We start from the raw sequence: 22424 nt of genomic DNA, 5'->3' as shown, positions 1-22424 counted from the left end.
TCTCCTGGAGGAGGAGGAGGGGACACCAAGACCAGGCAGGCAAGGCCCATACAAACTCTGGCCTGAGCCATAGCATGGCTGAAAGGCTTCCGTTCCTTTCCTCTCTGCAACCCAGTGTGAGTGTGTGCACATGCACACACACACACAAACCCACATATAAGTTTTATTTCCAAACTAAAGCTTCCTAATTCTGCCTGTGTCTGCAGAATATCATTGTAATTCACAAACTGTGTCTCCTGAAACCAGTGTGGCCTTTGCCAAAGTCTTTCCAGGAGTGGGTTGTTTACCATGTCTAGCAAACCAATAGACTATTGGCAGAATATTTTTTGGTACTCTCTAAGAATTGATGGCTCTTGCCCATCTCAAATTTCAAAGTAGAATGCCACTCTCGCGTAATATAATGAATGAATGGACCTGGCTCTCATAGCTGATTCCGAAGGCTTGGTGGCCTGGAAACAGTAAGATTCAGTTTTCTCACTCCCATGCCCTTCTCTTACTAGATGGTTTGTTATTTTTTATGACATGTGGATTATTTCTGCTTTACAGAATTCAGAGGACATTTTCTTTCCTCTTCTATTTTGGTGACTTTTCCCCCTTCCCTATTAAGTAAGGCTACTTACAGTTGCAACTTTCTTATTGTTATTATTTTTAGAAATGTATATTGTCTTTGTATATCCAAAAGAAGTCTGTGACTGTAACCATAGGTATTTCTTTTTACTGGAAAAAAAATGAGTTTCGTTGGGGTTTTTTTGTTTTGTTTTGTTTTTAACTAACAGTACTAGTGACTTTGTGGAAGAATATGAGTTGCTATTTAGGTATGCTTAAGTACAGTACACTACATTGCAGTATTTCTGAAACCTAGAACATACACATTATATATAAGAACTCTATATTGAAATATATACTACATATATTCATTTTAACTTTTGAATCTGCCTATGATCATGAGTTGATTGAAATATTATTTCTTTGCATATATCACCCATCACCAACCTGCTGCAGTTAATCTGGTACATTTAATAATAGTCATTACTGCTCTAGTTTGCTTTTTATATTATCAGCTTCAGTATTGTCTTTAGAGGATTTTAGAATCTTTTTAAACTCAGACTTAGCAAATGTAGGAAAGTGAAAACTTTTTTTAATTTTTTTTTTTTTTTTTGGTGTGGCTAATACAAAGAGGTTCATATTCAAAGTGATCTTGTTTAGCTGACCCTTTCAATACCTGAAGAACAAAAGAAGTGCATATGAATGTATCTGTGATTTTCCCCTCTAGGACTGTCGCTGTTTGTGTTTGCTTTTAAAAGTATGACCAAGGGGCTGCTTAATTAACACCCACAAGATCTGACCAACAATTTCCGGCTGCATTTCAAAGGGCCACTCTTCTAAGAAGCCTAAGACAGTGAAATGCCTAGTTGTCCCAGCTGTATTTTCAAGCATTGATTTTAATACTGCTTCTTTACTGATTACTTTCTGTTTTCAATATGCTTACAATTATTTTAACTAGTCTTCAACATTTTCTTGGAGGCAGCTTGGCAAAGTAGAGTGTTCATTTTCCTAGGAGAATTTTTTTAAAAGCTAAAGTCAGAGTTTGGGGAACTTTTTATTGACAGAGGCTAATAGATACAACTCAGAAATTTATACCACATTTTTCAGTTTGCAGAATCCATAAAATAGTGGCTCTTGGGTATCTGGTCCTCCATATCTCCATTTGCCTATTACAGTGTGGATTTGGTGCCTTTCTTCTTTAACTAGGCTATCGTGGAAACTTCAGAAATCAGGCATCCTTGTCTTCCTGTACAGGAAATACTTTCAAAGAATATTTTCAGATAAAGAGCTTCTTCAGCTTCCCTTAGTTATTCAACCCCATTGCCTGAAACCTCATAGTCGGATAAACTTTTCATCCATCCTGGATGCCTGAAACCAGTCTTTCTCAGTTCTACATTCAGGACAAAATGAAAACAGCTTTTTATAAAACTCAGTGTGAAAGACCTTCCCACAACGGACCAATATTAAGGCTTCTCAATGTGAATACACCAATTCCTTCCTTTAATCTTTCATAATAGATTTTTATTTTCTAATTCCATCCCATTCTGCTGTGCCTCTCCAACAAGTCCTCCCCCCACCACACCCCCCATTCAATCCAAGCTCACCTCAGCATCCTCCATTTGTGAAGCTTGGTACTCATTAAGGAACTACCAACACTTAGTCTACTTTGAAGGGGCTAATATTGAGTCTAATAGCAAAATTACCAATCTCCTCTCCAAACTGTTCAAGTCAGTATATTTCTACTAGATAAATGTAATTGTGAATTGAGTGTTAGTGAGGCTGTTCCTTCTCCAGCGATCACATGATATCCAAATTGTGTCAACTTCATTATTTTCTACTTTCCTTTTCATAACTCTTTGCCTTTATTTTTTGTTTCTCTTTAACATTACTTTAAATTAACTATTCTTCTCATAAGTGCCCCCAAAACTGTAATAAACATGCCTCCTGAATTCATTTCTCTTCCTTTCCTCCACCCCATTCTGAACATCCTTCTTTAAGCTTTTTTTAATCAAAAGAGCACTAAAGTGAGTAAGTTCATAAACTTGAGACACGTGGGCAGAGTGAAACATGTCTTCATTTCAACTTCAGATTTTAAAAGTTATCAATCTTCTTTTGAGAGTGGGAGGACCTGAGTCACAGTTTTAAATGTCAACTATACTAGCTAAGGTCATTAATTCCTCTCAACTTCATATTTGACCAAAGGTAAAGAGAAAAATATTTTCTGCTTTTTTTTTAAATACCACAGGTTCAAATTCTTGATATGAGTAGACCATTTCTAAGGGAGGAAAAAAAATCGTTAATGTTGACTCTTTCAACTCCTGCTAATACTTAGCCAAATGACATGTTTACCAAATGCTAGATTTATAGGAATCCAAAGAAAGGGGTAACTCTTTGAAATAATTTTCATAACTGCTCAAGCTTTATGACCTCTTCTCGAATAAGTAAAGCCACTTCCACTTACACACATTGTAGGAGAAATCAGGAAGACTTTCTCTTCATTTATTACCTATTTGAAAAAACAAGTAATTATTGATTGGTTGGTTTAAAATTTTGAGTAATAATTTACTAAGGGATAAAATCATCTGTAAATTTTCTAACATGTCTATTTTGCAACCAGAGATTGCTTAAACATAATATATACTTAAATGAAATAATAATAGGGGTGAGTGGATACTTAAAGGACCACACAGTATTCTCCCCAGTGTCTAAATATTCACCATATAATTTGGTCGTGACGCTGGATCTCATGCAACGAATCACAACTGTCTGATCGCCAGAGCATTGCCCAAAAGACTAATATCATTCTGGGTATATCCCTTTCGGGATGCGTATATCATCATCTTGACAACGACCTTGTAAACTGTCCTTCCTGACTTCTAGTCCAATGCTCTTGCCATGATACCACATAGCCTCTCAGCTATGAAGATAAATGCAGTGACATATAGAGTACCACCTGGTTTCGAGTGCACAGAGGGGAATACTTTCAGGTCTTGCTATACCCATTGACAAACAGAATCAAAATTTAACATCAGAAATGTATTCTTATTTGACTTGAGGCTTGACCCAGCTTTTATTTTAATAAAACTGATTTATAACATCAACTCACACCACACAGAGCAATGAAATAAGCAGAATGTTCAAAAGCCTTCCTGAGGCATGCATCTAGTAGGAAACCAACATTTCCTAAAACCAATATTTATGTTGCTTAGGACTGTGATGTTCACTTGACATGTTCTCCCAATCAATCCTATCTCCTCTTCCTTTATCCATGCTTACTCCTGGTATCTTTTTTTAAAGTACTCTTTATCTAGAGTACTCTTCTCCTCAGGCATTGGCTTCTAAAGGAATAAAATACTCTCTTCTAAATCCTAAAATACTATCATTTAAAGTGTAATGAGGAGTAGGAGAGGATCTGGTTCTGACAGACTCAGTTTGATTCAGTTAATCCAGGATGTTTGTTTGACATTGTTCTTTCTAGTTCCCCAAGAAGTGTTCCAACCCTGAGATCCAGGATCTCTCACTACAACCTCTGTGTTAGTTTCAGATTAATGTTTAAATCCTGTTTAATATTCTGGAGACTCCAGGATGTGAATTTCTTATTGCTTAAGAACCTCCTGTTTTTCCAAACTGACGCTTGTCAACAGCATCAATAGCTCTAACAGTAAGTAATGCAGCAAATAATGGTCATAAACACTATAGTATAATGTTTGGGAGGATAGGGAGGGATTTTTTTTCTTCTTTTCCTTATAAAAACCTTGCTTTCCTCTACCCTCCACAATGCATTTCAGAAAGTCTGCATCTCATTTTACATCTAACAGTAAGTAATGCAGCAAATAATGGTCATAAACACTATAGTATAATGTTTGGGAGGATAGGGAGGGATTTTTTTTCTTCTTTTCCTTACAAAAACCTTGCTTTCCTCTACCCTCCACAATGCATTTCAGAAAGTCTGCATCTCATTTTACAGATATGTAGTTTTAGGATTTGCAAATATAGCTAAGGAAATATTCTGTGACTGAGGCTGGTAGCAAACAAGTTTATTTTCTGCACTGGACTTTAGGACAAGTGTGCATAGATACAATTCCTTTAAAGAAAGTGAAACATGGTAAAGCAAGGGGATAATACTTTTACACATCAAAACAGTTGTTTGCTATCTGTAGACCTTGATTTAAGCATAATTGTTAGTTTTTAGAAACCTGAAACTGGAGGAATGTGTATTTTAGTGGTTTATTTGTTGATTTGTTTGTATCCTTTTTTCTCTTTCTTTTCAAGCTAGTAAAAGATTTTGATTCTTTCATTTGATACTGTCCATGGGCAGTCAGATAGCTGCCCACCCTTACATATTAATTTCCCTCTTAGAAAGAAAAGCCTTCTATCCTACCTTCAAGGAGGATTTTCTGTGTGAAAATCTTATCTTCCTTTTCTAATAGCACTTGAGAGATTTGAGGAGAGAAATTCTCTCTGCACTTTGTGAATAGAATAGTTAAAATAAAAACTGTTTCTTGAGAAAGAAATCCTATTTACCTAAAGTAACAGGTCTGGGGCCAAAGAATGGGAATTGATGGCAGAAGAAGGTCATGCATCTTATTAGTACAAATCCTTATTGCCTCTTCAAATCCTTTTTTGGATGTTTCTTTTAGTATCTAATGAAGAATACCCAGAAAAGAAAAAAGGAATGCTACTAAAAATGCCAAAATCAATTGATCTATAGATTTTTATAATTGTGGAAGACTGTATGTGTTCATGAGGTCTCAAACAGGAAAATATCCACCTCCCCCCTGCTTCTCATCTCCTCCAGCTGGACATTGAAGGTGCTAGTAACAGGGAGATTGGCACTGCATTCCCAGTACTTCACCCACCCATACCTCCACCACCACAAGAGAAGGAAAGACCAAATTAGAAACTTTAAAAAAAACGGAAATTGTAGTACTTTGTTTGAAAGCATATTGTTTTCAACTCAACTCAATTTACAGATAGCCTCAGAGCCTTTTTATAAGCTGTCTTTTGTGCTATAATATATATTCTTGGCTCAGTCTTTAAAATAATTTCAAATTCAATTAAGTGAACAAAAGACAAGCAAAGAGGTGGAAGAGGACAATGTGATGGAACTAAATTTGAGACAGTTCTGGATCCCTAAAGCCAGTTCTCAGGGTTACTGGAAAGTTAGCACCACTCAGCTCTAGTCAATCTTGCCTGTTTCTCATTGTATAGTTCTGAGAATTAGTAAAATAACTACACTTCTTTATAACTAAAGCCTTCTCTTAACGCTGTCAAACCCATCTAGAGAAATTGTAGAAACACTTGACTGCTCCTGTACCTAATCTGCTCTCCAGGGCACACAAGGACTGTGCAGAGAGATAACTGCAAATAAAATAATGTTTCAAAATTGAGTTAAGATTTTGCTGTAGTCTTTGTGCATGTTCACAGCTAGGAGGAGTCTTTGAAAAACAAGGCTAGTTACTCTACTCTTGCTCTCCTTTGGACAAACCTTGATTTGGAATGAGCTGTAGATTTGTAACAGAAAATTCTCAAAGGTATTTTCACTTCTTCCATAGTCTCATTGATTTGAGCTTCAGTTTTCCTGAGGGGTCTATTGAGATATAAAGTAAGAGTAATTTACATCTAATTAAAGTTGTTTTTTGCACTATTGAAAGGATTGTATTTTTCACAGTAGATGAAAGCAGGGTCTCTTAGTAAACCTCATCATGGCAAACAAACGTGAGAAGCTGAAATGATAGGGAAAATCTATGGTAACTTTATGTTTTGAAGTAATTTGAGTGTGCTGATCCCACTATGCCAAACTCCTATAATCTATTCTAAACTACATATTGATTCTCTTGAGACTTCCAGCATGCATTTGTGGGTATGAGCAGAGAAGCAGATTGACATTTGAAGAGTGAAGACCCAGACAAATTGAAGATATAGATTCTTGAGGATTATCAATTGCAAAGCATTTCTCCAGAATCACTCAATATTGCCACATCCCAAACTAATTCCAGGTTAATCCTAAGCAAGAACTAAGCTCCATAAGAAATCCTGCCATGAATGTTTTTTTGTTACCAAATAACACAAGGAGAGGTACAATGCAGACTCTTAATTTTGTTGTAATAATTCACTTTTTTATATTTAATAATTGTACTTTTTGTGTGAGTGTGTCATTGAGCTATTTGTACCAATCTTCAATCTATTATTCTGAGAGGGGCCTTCAGAATTTCTGTGTATGTGTATGTACATCTGTATTCATGTGTAGTCAGAAAAAAATGTAGGAGAGGGAATGAGGGAAAAGTGGTCAGTGTAGAATAGTGAGCGCTCCTAGTGTACCTGTCTATGTTACATGAGGTGGCCACTGCCTGTGGCCCCTGAGGAATAGCTGATTGCACTATTCAGAAATAAAAGCCCAGCACTGTTAAATTTAAGACCATGTTTGGGAAACAGGAAAGCTTTATCTTTTTCTGTCCCTATCTTCCTTAGCATCGGAGCCATTTGACAAAATGAAAACCATTAAATAAAAACCACTACTGACCTTTGTATTAAATAGCTATTTTCCTCTTCCAAATAATACCCCTGATTTCAGCTCAACTACTTCCCTTTATTTTTTTCCTGTTGGCTTAATGTTTTACAGAATAATACATAGGTGTGTGCTAGTACTTTCTCTCCTTTGAGCTGAAAAAAAAAAAACAGGGACAACAAAGGAGATGACTCACAGAAGTGTGAGGTGAAGACTGAATTTTAGAATAATACATAGGTGTGTGCTAGTACTTTCTCTCCTTTGAGCTGAAAAAAAAAACAGGGACAACAAAGGAGATGACTCACAGAAGTGTGAGGTGAAGACTGAATTTCCACTTTTGTAGCACTGGTAACCTTTTGTAAGAGCTGTTTAGGATTGAGCTTTGGGTCTATAATAGGGCTTTTTTTTTTTTTTTCTTTTTTGCACTAAATACGACTATATGGCATTGCACTACTGAAATGTCTTTACTTGTGCCAGGACCGAGTGTGTTAGGTATGGAAAAGAAAGAGGCAAGTTATAAAAGTAGGAGCATCACAAAAATGGTGGGTTATTTCCATCATGCTTGGTCTTACAGTGTTGGTGAGAATCTGTGGAATCTTTGCCAATTTTTCATCAGGCCTAGAAATTGCCATGCTAATAGAACCTCTTTTCTTATTGTAAAAAAGCTGGGTTATTACAGCAAATTGAGCACATTTATGAAGAAGTTTACCCAATGTTGTTTCAAACTAAGCTTTCACTAAAAATTGCAATAATGAAGAAGCCAACAGCTATGAGGTAGAAGTCTTGGCCTCAGCCTACACCACAAAAACCCTTGCCAGTGCACATTTCAGTGCAGCAAAGGGCAGTGGTATGTGCTCCTTTCAAAAGAAACATAACATTGTTCATACTGAGGATATTCTTTCAACCTGAGCATGCTTTTCCATCCCTGGGTGAAACCTAGATCAGGCTTACCAAAGAGGAAGACAATGCATGGTGGTAAAGTCCTTTAAGATGACCGTAAGGGAACAGTGCAATAAACACTGAAAACCAGTTAGGTGACAGGTTTATTTTGAAACAAGCTAGGCCAACTTCAAAGTTGGAGTAAGGGTTGGAGGATCAATGAGAACCTACTAGCTGCTCTGTCATAGACTATCCTTACTAAGCAGAAGTTAACAGTGCCTAAAAGTTTAGTTTTGAAGTTTTTTTTTTCCTTATTTTCTTCCTTGAATTTATTTTTATTACTTTTTTTAATCTTAGGAGTAATCAGAGTTTGACGGCTCTTTAGTAACTGTTAATAATAGAATCCCGCACCCCAGGAAAAGCAGTAGATTGTGTGGGGAATAGTAAAACAAGAGAGAAGATGCAAAAGGACTCTTCCATATTCCAAGGTGACAGCTTTGGAGATTCTAATTCAGTAAGAAAGGATTACATCCCATATAAACAGCCAATGTTGAATTTCTCTGAACATTATCACATGTGTGGGCATCGATTTAGAAAACTCTCAGTTGGGCCTCTTTCCTACGATTACAACATTGATACCTATTTCTTTCTCCTCCTTAGCATCCGTCCAAGTCTACTATTCCAAGTTTAAAAAATGTGTAAGGAAGTTGTCAGCCTTGCTAGTTAGAAAAACTCCATTTAGAGCTTTCAGAACTAACAGAAGCAATCTCTGAAGCACTCAAAGCATTATCTCCATTTTAAATAAGAAACTCTAAATTCAGAGCTCTTAACAGGTACTTAGAAACGTATATTGGATAAGCACTAAGAGGACATTGCACCAAACCAAAGCTTAAAAAAAAAATTTTTTTTTTTAAATTGACCTTTAATTGTCAATTATCTGACATTAACTGTCCTAGAATACTTCTGAGGCTTTGGGAAACAGCTTCTTCCTTCAAACTTGCATGCCCACTCCAGTTCTGTCACCAAAGGTTTTAATCTCCAGAGCCCAACCTCTTCTTTCAGACAAAAGTACTACATACAACGGGCTCAAGGGAGATGCTTTGGTGGTCAAGGGATGACACTTTGGTTTTTTTTTCTGTTTGCACTGGTATTTACAGGAGACCTTGTTATTAGAAAGCTACTGAACTGTCTTTATAATTTAGGATTTGGTAAGAGGATTAAAAAATAGAAAAAAATAAACAGTAGTGCTTGACACTGTAAACTATCTTTAATAGAGTCATGACCTGGAGACTGATGGAGAGAAAGAAACTTCCATGGAAGAGAGTGAGCTAAATCATTTAGAACCAAACAAGGGTCACTGGTGAAACATAGGGCATCATGTACATCAGTGCAGATCAGGGCTCTGCCTTGCCAGAGCCAACAGCAGTGGCTGGTGGGGGAGTCAGACAACTGGTCAGTGAATTTCGGTACTGACAAAGCCACAATCTAGGTTGTGTTGTAATGGCTGGAGTGGTTGAAATGTCCATGCCCATAGCAAGGAAAATTCTTGGAGGCTGATCTGTTGTGATAGTGCCTTTCTTGTTGTAGTGAGTGCTAGATTAATTATTTATTCAGTTAATCTTTTCTGGACCATTGCCCCCAATTCTCTGAGGAGGTCTTAAGGGATAGTATCTGCTTAGGGTGAAGGGATAGGATATGCTCCTGGAATGCTGTGATGTGATATTTGCACTAGATTCTAAACTCTCCTTTAAACTGGAGCAACTGAATAAGAGAAAAACCAAGGACAGCTCAAAGTCAAAAGAAACCAAAAGCGGTATTTTCTGACTGATGCCATTTCTTCTTCTCCTTCCTCTTGTTCCTTCTTTCTTCTTCTTCATTTCTGGAAGAAAACTTCACACTTCTTTGTTACAAAGCTCAACTACTACAAATGTTTTTTCTTCGTTTTGATGTCCACACTGAATCATCAGTGTGAATTAACCATCAGTTGGGGATGGCTCATCCCAAGAACCTCTGCCATTGCAAGTTTGCTCGCCTTCTCTGCCTCATCGAAGGCATGCGGCAGTGGGGGTGGCAGGCGATGATCCTCCAGAACCACCCAGCTCTTGAAGAGGCCAGTGAGCATGGATATCGTGTTGAGGGCTGAGCTGACACGTGTCAGAGGACATTCGGGCCTGTAGCTAATCCTAAAGGATGTTCAGAAAGAGAAAGACACCAATGTGTTGAAGAAAACAAAGGGAGGTGGTACCCAAAGTTTGCCTATTTCTCCTCTTTTTTTTCTTTCCCACCTTACCACCATGTCCTCTCTATGAGAAGAATATTTCATCTCGTATATGTTACCAGAAAAATTATTTGATTCCTTGGTTTCTCTCTTTATCAGTGGGCTGGGAACACCTCCAAAATTAAAAACAAATACTATTAGCAGCTCCCCTGTGGCCAGCCATTTTCGCAAATGGTGTTCACCTGGTCTTGATGGGTCAGCTAAGATAACTGGGAATCCTTGGCTGGTTCAACCACCTGCCCACTTATTTTCATTTTTGTTCCGTTTCCATTTGAGGCTATGGAAAAGTGGAAATCATGGGAAAGGTTTGGAGGCTGCAATTCTAGGGCATAGCTTGTCAGGCGTTCATATTATCCAAAATGCATCTTTCTACACCTGTTTTTAGTTTAATCTGTTGCCCTGATTATAATTTCTACTATATTTGTGGTTACTTTTATAAGAATAGAGTCCATTTGCTATGTCCGTTTGAATACTTTTTTTAAATTCTCCTTACATGGATGCAGTACCAACCTGTTAATTAAATATCATTTTATTATATTATTAATATGTAATTCTACTGTAGACCAAAAATATAAAAACAAATTTGTTCATTTTAAAGATATAAAGAACTAGTGAGTAAAAGATTAAGAGTTGAAGGAAAAGACAGAAGAGCAGTGGTTAACTATGTTGAGTTAGAAATCTAAGAGTAGCCTTACCTATTTTTTAACCAGTGCTTGCCAATCATACCATAGTTGGGATTATATAATCTTGGCTCCTTCATGCTTATGTTTTGTAATTCTTGTTTGTCTGTTTGTTTTCTTTGATGTAATTGAGGTTGCACATCATGCTGTTTTTGGCAATGCCTGATTTTATTATATTGTACTTTTATCAGTCATTTCCTTTAGAAGAATGGGGGGGGAAGTTTTATTTCTTGTTTTAATTTAAAATTTGTTTAATGCACTGGAAATAAAATTGGACACATTTCACTGTTTTAAAAATCAGAAACAAAACAAAACAAAAACCATGAGGAAAAACCAGCAAACAAATAAGCAACAGGAAAAAAAAAAAGCTATGAAAAAAATTTAATTGTACCAAATAGACATACAAACTACATCCCACAGGAAAAAATAAATATCATCAAATACGAGAAATACATAGTTTAAGCTACAATGCTGAAAATATAAAGGGAACCTGGGTTCAATGGGCTGGAGAAAATAGGGCATTCCTTTGAGATCTTATCATTATTCCAATTACTGCCCAAACAGGTTAAGTGTGGAAGAGACTTTGGAGGAAGTAACCCAAGCCTTCCTCATATCACTGGAGCTCCACACTACCTTTTAGCCTATGCTCGAGCTTCATTTTGAGGGAAAAAAAAAATATATATATATATATATATATGTGGAATGCTTGAGAAAGTGGTTTGTAAAGATGTATGTGTACAGTACACGCATGGACACACTTCAGTCCTCTGCCTATCCATGTGCAACCTCACGTATTTCTCTTCTCCGTGAGGAATTGCAGTGGATAGTCCTGCAACGTGGGAGACTGTAAATGACTCACTGGGCATCGGCATATACTAAAGAAGCTCTTGAATCCATCCTGACCTCCCTTCTTCAGCATTCCGCAGTACCAGCAGGGCCAGTTCACCCATACAAATGCACGGTGAAAGGAAGAGATATTTTTCCTAGCCAACTGGCTATATCATTTGTTTAATGTTTGCTGGGTTTTTCTGATTTTGTTTTGTTTTAGAGTAGGGGTGGGAGTGGATGTAACTTCGCAATCCTAATACAGTAAATGTTTTGCATCTTCCATGTTATATGCAAAAACAGACATTTAAATCAATAAATAATTGTGCCCTAGACTGAAAGTTAATGTTTAGGAGAGGAAAAAAATTGTTGGAATTTTTTCTACATTTTTTTGTGAAGAATCTTTTTTGGAAAGGAAGGATACATATTTTTGTTGTGTAATATTTTCTATTTTTGAATGCATTTTATTGGTACAAGACTGTTTTTTTGGTGAAGACATTATTTAAAAAAAAAAAAAGAAAAAAACTAATCGAAAAGTTTGCCCTTAAGGATATGCTGCAGTTTTGAGGTTAAAAAAAAAAACTGATTCAAGATGCGTGTTAAAAGTTGGGATTATATTGTTGTTTTTTGTAATTGTTACAAGAAGAAGTTTGTACCCACTGCTGTTTATTTTGTTTCAGATGAGTAAGTAAAGGGATTGTTCTTGTTTTATTCTTTTTTTAGAGAAAAAATGCTATTTATGAAATGTCAAAAACACTGGACTGTGAGTTTAAGTGTGGAAGCATTTTACCACCCTGTGTCTTCAACCAATTATGGGAAACCCCTTTTCTCTTCCCCCCGCCTTAGCCTTGCCAAATGAGAAAAATATAACAGCTGTCAAGATGATTGAAGCCACCGAAGCCCTGTTTTAATTTTTATGGTTCGAAAACATTAGAAAACCAAAGTTAAATTTGTTTCTGAAATCCCACTGTCCATAGCCCTTCTTTGTATGACACAGCCAGTTGCCTCTGCCTCTCTGTCTTGGACCATTGCCTTCTTAGGGACTGGGGCCAACGCTGATGGAAAGAGAGGCATAAAGGTGGTGAGCCTGAGAGTTGAGGACTCACGAAGGCAAGTGTGAGTGGGACTTCAGCTTCTCGGTGGGCAACCACACTGTCCCATCCCGAGGGCGGCTGCCAGGAGAGCGCATTGCCAGCACTGCCTGAGGAGAGCGAGCCTCCCCTCTCCTTCACCTTCTGCTTCCAAGCCCCTCCTGTTACCATCGCTCTCTAGAATGGCTCTGCCTTTCTCAGCAGCCCACATTCCATGGCTGGGGGTGGGGGGCAGGGATCCAAAGGAAAGAAATGGCTGTGGGCGCTGTCAAGGCACTCCCAGCCCTCGGGAAAGTAGGGCAAGGGACCACTTAGCACAAGGGATCTTGCCTGCCTCTTCTTTGCTTCTGTGTGTGGATTGTCCATCCATCTGCTCACTGTGAAGATGGAGAGGCAGAGTGCCCTAAGGCTGTGCAATAGCTTTTCCATATTTTTTCAACATTGAAAAAATCATTTTTAAAAACTGTGATATTTTTTTAAAAATCATTTGGCTGGAGGGAAGGAAAAAGGGAAACACCAAAAGCTGTAACATGATTAACTGGAGATATTTAACTGGGGCACTTTTCTAGACCAAGACTAGACAGAATTCCTTTCTGGACCCTAAAGCAGCCAAATCTTGAGACTGTCAATGACAGAAAGCTGAGGAGAGGCCTCCATTTCCTCCTTTCTCCTTTCTCCTCTCTGTCTCAAAATTCTCTCTCGCTCTCCTTTCCCAACTTCCCCTAGACTTCTGCCGCACTGGCCCCTTGGACTCCATTTCATGTGTGCAAGTGTGCACACACACACACTTGCAAAATACCATGTTTCTTAAGGATTGTGGGACCGAATAAAATCATGTGCCTTCATTTTTTCCTTTTATAGTTAGATGAACCTCTTCTTACAATTTTTTTTTAAAAGATAGGAGAGGTTGAAGTAGAGGACATGGGCATCATTTGAGAAGTAATTTTTGTTTAGCACATTCCCCCTAAACATTAAATATAAACATTTCAACCCCCTTCACAATGCTGTTTGGACATTTAGAGAATCAAGTAATCAGATATGTGACAGCCTGAATCCATTTCATTTTAGAGCAATTCCTGAAAATTCTATGTCATAGACTTCTTTGATTTTATCAAAAATGCGGTGAGCAATGGCGAGCAGCCTTGTTCTCCCAATTTGGTGCTTTTGCTTATGGTGGGGGGTGGGGGGGGTGTGGGTGTATTTAGACAAAGGGTGCATTCCTAAGATCTCTGGTGCTGAAGGGCCTCGAGTTCCTTTCAGAGACTGTATTTGACACACTTTAAATACACACAAACGAATGGTATCTCATGCAATATTCTAATGGGGCAATGGGAGAGGCTCTTTGAAACGGGGTTTTGCATCTTTTTGTAACATTTTGATTTCTCTGGTGCCTTATTCCTACTCGATGCTGGCACTCACATACCCACAGGAAACTGACACAGAAGTCAGCCTCAGAAGTGGGACGTATGGGTGATGGTTGAGCATGCAAGGGCCATGGGGAGGTTGGTATCAGTTGATGGGGAAGGGGCTAGTTGGTATGTCTTGGCAGAAGCCAAGTAGGGACTGCACAAATCCATTACAGTCAAAGTTAGCAATTCTGGTATGTAAACCCACAACAAATTCATTCTTCTTCATCTGAGCTTTCCTTCCTTCTTCCTTTTCTATCTCCACCTTCTCATAAAGGTGCTGCTGCTGCTGCTGCTGCTAAGGTACCCAGAGTCCAGAATGCCCAGTAATCACTCAGGCGTAAGCCTGGCACTGCCACGTCAGCCCTTGGCATGACCAAACCCAGGTTCTCTTGCTTGGGGCTGAGAACCGTCAGATTTTTCTCATCAAAAATGTTTTCCAAGGAATCAGTGGATTACAGTTATTCTGCATTGAAAATGCACTTTAAAAAATAAATAAAAGCTCCAGACTGTTTAAAATATACAGATGGAGTAGGAGAAAGATAAACATGTGCTAGTGTCTGAACCCAGTTCAGTTTATCTCCAGTTGAAATAATATACACTATATTATGTATAAATGTATACACACTTCCTATATATATCCACATATATATAGTGTATATATTATACATGTATAGGTGTGTATATGTGCATATACACACACATGCACATAACAAAATCAGATGCTCATTACAAATCCAGATGCTCATTACAAATCCAGATGCTCATTACAAAACCAGATGCTACGCAAACAGCAGCAGAGGAAACAAGGTTGGACTCTTGCAACAGATCACAAAAAATAGAAACAGCCACTTGCAGTGACTTTGGTCATTTCTGTATGTTCATAAGGAATGGATTGTAACAAAGAAAAAAGGAACAGTGTTAGTGAAAGAGGAAAAATGGGCGAAACCATCTTGATCCAATGGGAATGCAGTAATGTTCTATACCATTTCATCAGTTATTTCTTTTAGTCTTGTTGATTTGATTTCAGGTTTTGGCTTTTAAAGATTTTTTTTTTAACTCAAATGACTCACGACAGACTGAACAAAACAACTACAGTGAAAGCCCTTTTCAGTGGATGATGTCAGAAATCTCAAAACCCTTGGCCTGGCTCAGAACTACCATGCACAAATCAGCACTCTCTTAATGTTTGAAATAAAAGCAGAAAAAAAAAAAAAAAACTTTTTTGAAGCACCTTAACGTGGCCATCCACTTGAAGAGTGGGTGCCACTTTTTTCTTTGAGCACCTTATTGATGTGTTTTGCTATCTGCTGTCTTTCTGTTACCTGTTGGCTGAATGGCTAGCTGTTAACATACACATGTGCACAGACCAGACATCTGGGCATGTGTGTTCTCAATGAAGTTTACTGTGGTGACTGCTGAAAGGTGAACCCATTTCCTGATTTTCCCACCACAGTGTTGTGATAAGATTCAAAGAAACCCTTTTCCCTGCACAGAAATGTTTCTTATCACATTGTATCTTAGTATGGAAAGGAATATGGTCCCTTTTTTGCAATTGCTACTGTGTACACACACATACACACACACTGTATATTCAAACCTAAAATATACACACACACATGCATGCACACATGAACATATTCATTCGTCCAAGTGGTATTTCCAGTGTCCATGTGGGTGTCACTGTTGCAGTTTCCATTTCCCAGTCAGTTTTGAATGGAGGGCAGCTTTTCTAACCAGACTCTTTTCAGACTGAAGACCTGGGAATTGGGAGAGAGTTTGGGAAGAGGGAGAGGCAAGAAAAGAGAGATCTTTACATTGAAAGAATAATTTTCCAAGAGGAACCTAGGCTGAGTGACCACAGAGACTATACCCTCCAGTCATCGCAGGTGGGCATGGAACGCTGCTTGTATCAATCTTTGTGCCGTATAAATCCATGTATACATGAACACACACACATCCATCCTTCAATAGATACATGGTTTGGGATGAGCAGGTCAATAGTTTTGAGAGGGAGTTTGTTCCTTTTTTTTTCTCATTATACTCTTAAATTGTTGTCAGTTATCAAACAAACAGAAAAATTGTTTTAAAAAACCTTGCATACGCCTTTTCTATCAAGTGCTTTAAAATATAGACTAAATACACACATCCTGCCAGTTTTTTCTTACAGTGACAGTATCCTTACCTGCCATTTAATATTAGCCTCGTATTTTTCTCACGTATATTTACCTGTGACTTGTATTTGTTATTTAAACAGGAAAAAAACATTCAAAAAAAGAAAAATAACTGTAGCGCTTCATTATACTATTATATTATTATTATTATTGTGACATTTTGGAATACTGTGAAGTTTTATCTCTTGCATATACTTTATACGGAAGTATTACGCCTTAAAAATATGGAAATAAATTTTACAAGGTTTCTGTTTTGTGTGGAAGAGTAATTGATGTTGCTAAGAATGATGTTTGTTTTTTGGGGTTTTTGTTGTTTTTTTTTAAATGTTACCAGCACTTTTTTTGTAAGTTTCACTTTCCGAGGTATTGTACAAGTTCACACTGTTTGTGAAGTTTGAATATGAAGGAATAATTAAAAAAAAAACTCTCCTCTTGGTTTCTGTTGTGTCTTCTTTATATTGTGCTAGTGTCTCTGGTGTAAGCAGCTCTCCTCATTGCTACGCACACCTAGACGTCTACTCTGAGATTATCAAAACTAAGGAGTATACCTAGAAGGCCAGAAAAATTCTCAATAAATCAGTCTTTTTGATACAAGAACTAGGAATTAGAGGATTGGTGATGTTTATTGACATCACTTTGGGGAAATAGAATACACCTATCCAAATCTCAAAAATGATGAGATGGCTCATTTACTACTATACAAATCAATTCTTATTTTTCCCTTCAACATGTGCAAATGGTATCTCTCTGCCTCCTTTGGAAATAACCAATCCAATATGACACTAAACACCTGTCCTTGTGTCCCCTCATCTCCATTATCCCATAAATCTATCACTGAGCCTTCTTTTTACCTCAGATTTCTCAGATCCATATGCAAAAAAGGAAAGTTCATGGCATAAAATATGTCCCCATTTGATGATTTTGGAGAACCCTGAGGGACTCCTGTTTGCTTCATAGACCCTTTCTTATATGTGACCCTACCCACAAGAGCTCTCTAAGTCATCATTCTTATAGAAATTGCTAATGTGGTGAAGACAACTGTCTTGTTTGTCCCTGGTGAAGTCAACCCAACTGAATTAAATTCACTATGTCCTCAGTAAGCATCAGTATTCCACTGAACACTCTGCAGTGTATGAATAAAATGGAGGAAATTCTTTCAGCACTGGTAAGCCTTAAAATCTAACAACTAGAAATAGAGGTTCATATAAAATCAAGAGCTACATTGACTCAGACTCTCATTCCGACTCTCAGTGCCATGGGACTTTGTAAACTGACAGAAAGATGATAATGGCTAGGGTAAGTCAAGGAAGGAATGAGCAGTCTAGTTTGGGGGACTCACAAGGACATTGGCTTTGAGTTGGAGGAGGTGAGTACAGCCAGACATTTCCACAGGTGTGGGGAGCGCAAAAACACCCAGGCGCGAGCTTGGGCTGGGAAGGGTCATAAGGACGCTTGCCCTGGACTGAAAGGGCATCAGTGATCTGAGACTTCACAATCACCTCTATAAATTTAAATACTGACATCTTGCAATTCAAACACTGAACTCCGAAGTTAACGTGATATTCTAAGAAGTAGAAAACAAGGAAGAAACATTTTCATGATGCCTGGAGCTGTCCCTATCTGATTTCTATGAACCATATCAAGGTCTTTACAATGCCAGCCAACTTCACCAGAATCTTTGATCTCTCTTTGCACTCTTGAGGCTTCTTCTATACCTGTTGAAAATATTGTGGTGTGGTTTACACAAGGGCCATAATAATTGTAAATGGTAGATACGGCACTTCACGGTTTATAAAGTCCCTTCATACACTTTACCCATCCTCACAATTACACCGTGAACACTGTGTGGTAGCTATTATTTCACCAATTTATAGACACAGAGGTTCAGAAATACATATTTTTCCAATGCAGAACAATTAACGAACTAATGCTTGGAGTCAGGTTTTTTTTCAATCCAATGGTATTTATACCACACCAGAATTTCTCAAACTTCGGTAATGTATATACCTATATGAAGGGGGAAAAATACTTCGCACAGACCCTCCCCCAGTGGGAGGGAGTCTGTGATTATTTTTATCGTAATATTTAGTAATAAGTTAATAATTAATATAATGCATATGCTCAAACATAATACTGGGTAAACCTATTATGTTTATAACTCTTACAGAATTACAAAACTAAAAGTTACAAATTACATACAAGGAAAACTATAAAATCAATGTTATTAATGTTCACAATAATGTTCACATATTAATGTTCACAATAACAACATTAATTTAATGTCTCAGATGATGTTTGCAGATCTAAGCCATGGCTCTCAAAGTGAAGTGTACCCGTGCTTTGGCACATGCCTACACTACGGTATGCAAAGTGAAGACATTCCCCCACCACTTTCCTAGTATTTCAGCTACTGCAAAGTCACCCACTGCTCCACCCACCTGGAGCAAATAAATCATTTATAAATTAAACCTCCACGCCTTGAAATCAACTTAATTATAAACACCAACATGGAGACCAAAAGCAATGACAGCATTCTGTTGTAAGAAGGTCATCAATATCAAAGATATATTTGACTTTTTAAAAGATTATCGTCTCACTTAAAACACAAAGTTTTTAAATGCACCTCTTAGCTTTTCTCAAATCCCAGTTTTTAAGAACATTAATAGATAACTCCAAGTATCTTGGAGGTATCTCTGTAGCATAATAAACAGTGCCTGGTGCATATGCTCATGGGGCATAATACAATAATATTCAGCATTTTACAGCTTACAAAGCAATCAACCACTTTCTTACCTCATCCCCTTAAGAACCTTAGAAAGTAGATATTAATATTGCCATTTTACAAATGAGGAAATATTTGTAATGAGGCTCTGAGAGGTTAGGTGACTCATCAAAAGTCATGAAGCTAATTGCAGAGCTCAGCACATAAGCCAAGCACCCCAATTCCCCAGTCCACTACATTCCATCATCACTTCTCTCTTGATCCCTGTGAAATCCATGAGAGTTCCCATTTCCCAGTCAGATTTGAATGGAGGGCAGCTTGATAATCCTGGTCCTATTTATGTGAACTGGACCACTCAGCTTCCTCTGATAACCTTTTATTAAGAGCCTGAAATAAATAAATGCACAGCCTGCTTTTGAGCTCATGCTTTGTCTCGATCAGAGAGGAAGGATCCAGGAGACTAGAAGAGAACTTCCATGTTTCTTCCTGGTGGTAGCCCTTTCAAATGCATAACATCTGTAGAGCCATCCAATGTCCTATAAACAGTTCTCTGTCTGTGTTGTCTCCACACGCAAGGCAATTACTAGAACTATGATGTCCAATGTAGTCGTTACCAGTCACATGTCACTTATTTACATTTAAAGTTAATTAAAATTAGATAAAAATTAAAATTCAGGTCCTTCATCACATTAGCCAAATTTCAAGTACTCAGTAGCCACATGTGGCTAGTGGCTGCCATACTGGATGGCACAGACATAGAACATTTCCATTATTGCAGAAAGTTCTATTGCACAGCACTGTTCTACACTCTACCTTATGCAAATAATTATCTCAAACATCAAGTATATAGTTCCAGCTTCTGTAAAGATCAGGCTCTTGCCACATATAAGGCTGTCCGGGGCCTTTTGACAAGTATGCTTTGGAATGAGGGCGAGGGATTACTAGTTACAACTATGAAGCAAGACTGGGAAAAATCAGAAGACTGAACAGAACACCCACCCCACAGCTGGCAGCCACAGCCATACTGCCTATTCCCTTCCCTCTGTGGAGTTGTGTGCCCACCAGAATGCTGCTGGCATGGACAGCACACACAGCCTTCCTGCCTGCCCAGCTCAGTCAGCACTGATGGAATCCGTATGAACCTGAGTGCATGGCAATTCACTTCTGAGGCTCATAGGGTGAGAAGCAACAAGTCATGAAATAAAATTGCATGGTAAGGCCCTGTCTACTAACGAAGACCATTTATCTCAAAGCTCCATGACTTGAAATTTCTCAGATTTGTAGTATAATTCTCTGGATTATAGATCAGACTGTATAAGCCCAGGCTCCGAATGTGGGCAGGGAATCAGTAAATTTATTCCTTCCTGAACTCTCATTCATTAATTCATTTATTCTCCTCTTCTCTTGTCCAGAAATCTAAGAGGGGATCCAGGATAGCTTGGGATCTCTTCCTGGCAGCACTTAGTGACCTGTGATCCTTCTCAAAAGACATTAGAGGAAAAAGCTTCCTCAGACACAATTTTGAATGAGAAAGAAAGAGACAAGAGACCAGCAGAACATAGACATCCTACTGGGGTACGAGCTTGGCTTGGGTTTAGAGTCTAGAGCTGCGTAGTCCAATAGAAATATAATGGGAGCCACATATGCAATTTTAGATTTTCCAGTAGCCACTTTAAAAAAGTGAAAAGAAACAGGTGCAATTAATTTTAATAATATATTTTATTTAACTTAATATATCCAAGATATACATTTCAACATGTAATCAATATTTTTAGATTACTAATGAGATAGTTTTCATTCCTATTACTCATACTGTCTTCAAAATCTGCTATGTATTTTACACTTACAGCACAGGACGTCTCAGTTTGGACTAACCCCATCTCAAGTGGTCAGTAACTAGATGTGGAAAGTAGCTCCGTTCCGGAGGGTGCATGTATCCACGAATCTGGCTTTTTGGAAGTTGTCTTCTCTGGTACTCAGAGGAGAATGTAGTTCAGTGAATTACACTTTAAAATTTATTTTCTGTCAAATTGAATCTCAGTTTAGTAACCTGACCCATTTCCAACATCTATAGGCCCTTTATATTTTATCATCATCCCAGTGGTTTTGTAAATGTTTTCCAATTACCGTGATTATGTTAAAGAAACACCCAGTCTTAGTCCAACCTCGGCCCGATATACAGCTTCTTTAAATCAAAGCACCACTCCCTTTTGTCACTACATTTTGTTTTGTTTCCAATTCTTGAATTGTGTTTTACTCCTAACCAATTTGCACTGGTTTTGCAAGGAAAATGCTGTGAACTGCCACAGCAAACAACAGCATTTTACAATTTCTATCCTTCTTTCAAAGGACTTGGAGCTCTGGACAGATTTCAGTTCATTGCTCCTAACTACCGTTTGATAGAAAATTGAGAAAAATACAAACAACAATCCAAGGAGGAGTAGGAGTCCAGTTGTCTTCCTGCTCAAGCCTGGCCTAATCCTTCGGCAGCAGAGCAATGCTTTCTTCTAACCGTTGGCAAAAGACAGCCTTGCTTCACCTTCTCTCAGTTCCTGTGCCATGAAAGAAAATTGGTCACCAGTAAATCCAATCTCCCTGCTCATTCCCCTAAGACTGAAAGCAGTTAAACCGAGAAGAGCGGCTCGTATACCCCAACCCCAGCAGGAAGAGGTCGGGGAGAGAATAAAAGGGTTCAAAGAAGCTAGTTTGAAGGTGTTTATTTTCTATACCCTCGATCATCCCCCCCACCCCCGCCACCTTCTTTTTCCCGTAGGAAGATTTCCTATTTTAAAAATCCACATTTTCCTTTTGATGGGAAACAGATTCTTTTTCAAAGGCTCAATGGTGGATCGATCCAGAAAAGGTGGATCATGGCCCAAACGCTGAGACGTGGCTCCTTGAGTGGACACGCGCCATTTCCTGTGGGCTTCCCTGCACACATGGCTGGAAGAGCCATTACTGATGAGCTCTGAGTACAGCACAACGAAAGGAGATGTGAAATGCCTTCCCAGAGAATAAAATCTGAAGTTTGTTGGCTCCCTTGGTGCCAGCGCCTTCCCTGTGTTGAGCTCCACCAGTGCTCATTCCTGCAAGTTCCTTAGACAAAACTCCTGCTCCCCTCAGACCAGCCTCATTGCTCCCTTTATGTGTCCAGGCCTCTTCACTGCAGATAAGCCTGTCCTGACCACCTCACCCCAAGTTGATGTCTCTTCCTGAAGGCCCGTGTCATGTATCCTTGTCTCCTTACCACCATTTAATGTAAATGTTGTCTCCCCACTGAACTGTGCAGAGACCAATCTCCCCACAGAGGCTGGT

This window comes from Galeopterus variegatus, unplaced genomic scaffold (assembly GCF_000696425.1).
Source record: "Galeopterus variegatus unplaced genomic scaffold, G_variegatus-3.0.2 Scaffold84, whole genome shotgun sequence".
Lineage (NCBI taxonomy): Eukaryota > Metazoa > Chordata > Mammalia > Dermoptera > Cynocephalidae > Galeopterus > Galeopterus variegatus.
Note: the sequence above shows the minus strand (reverse complement) of the source record.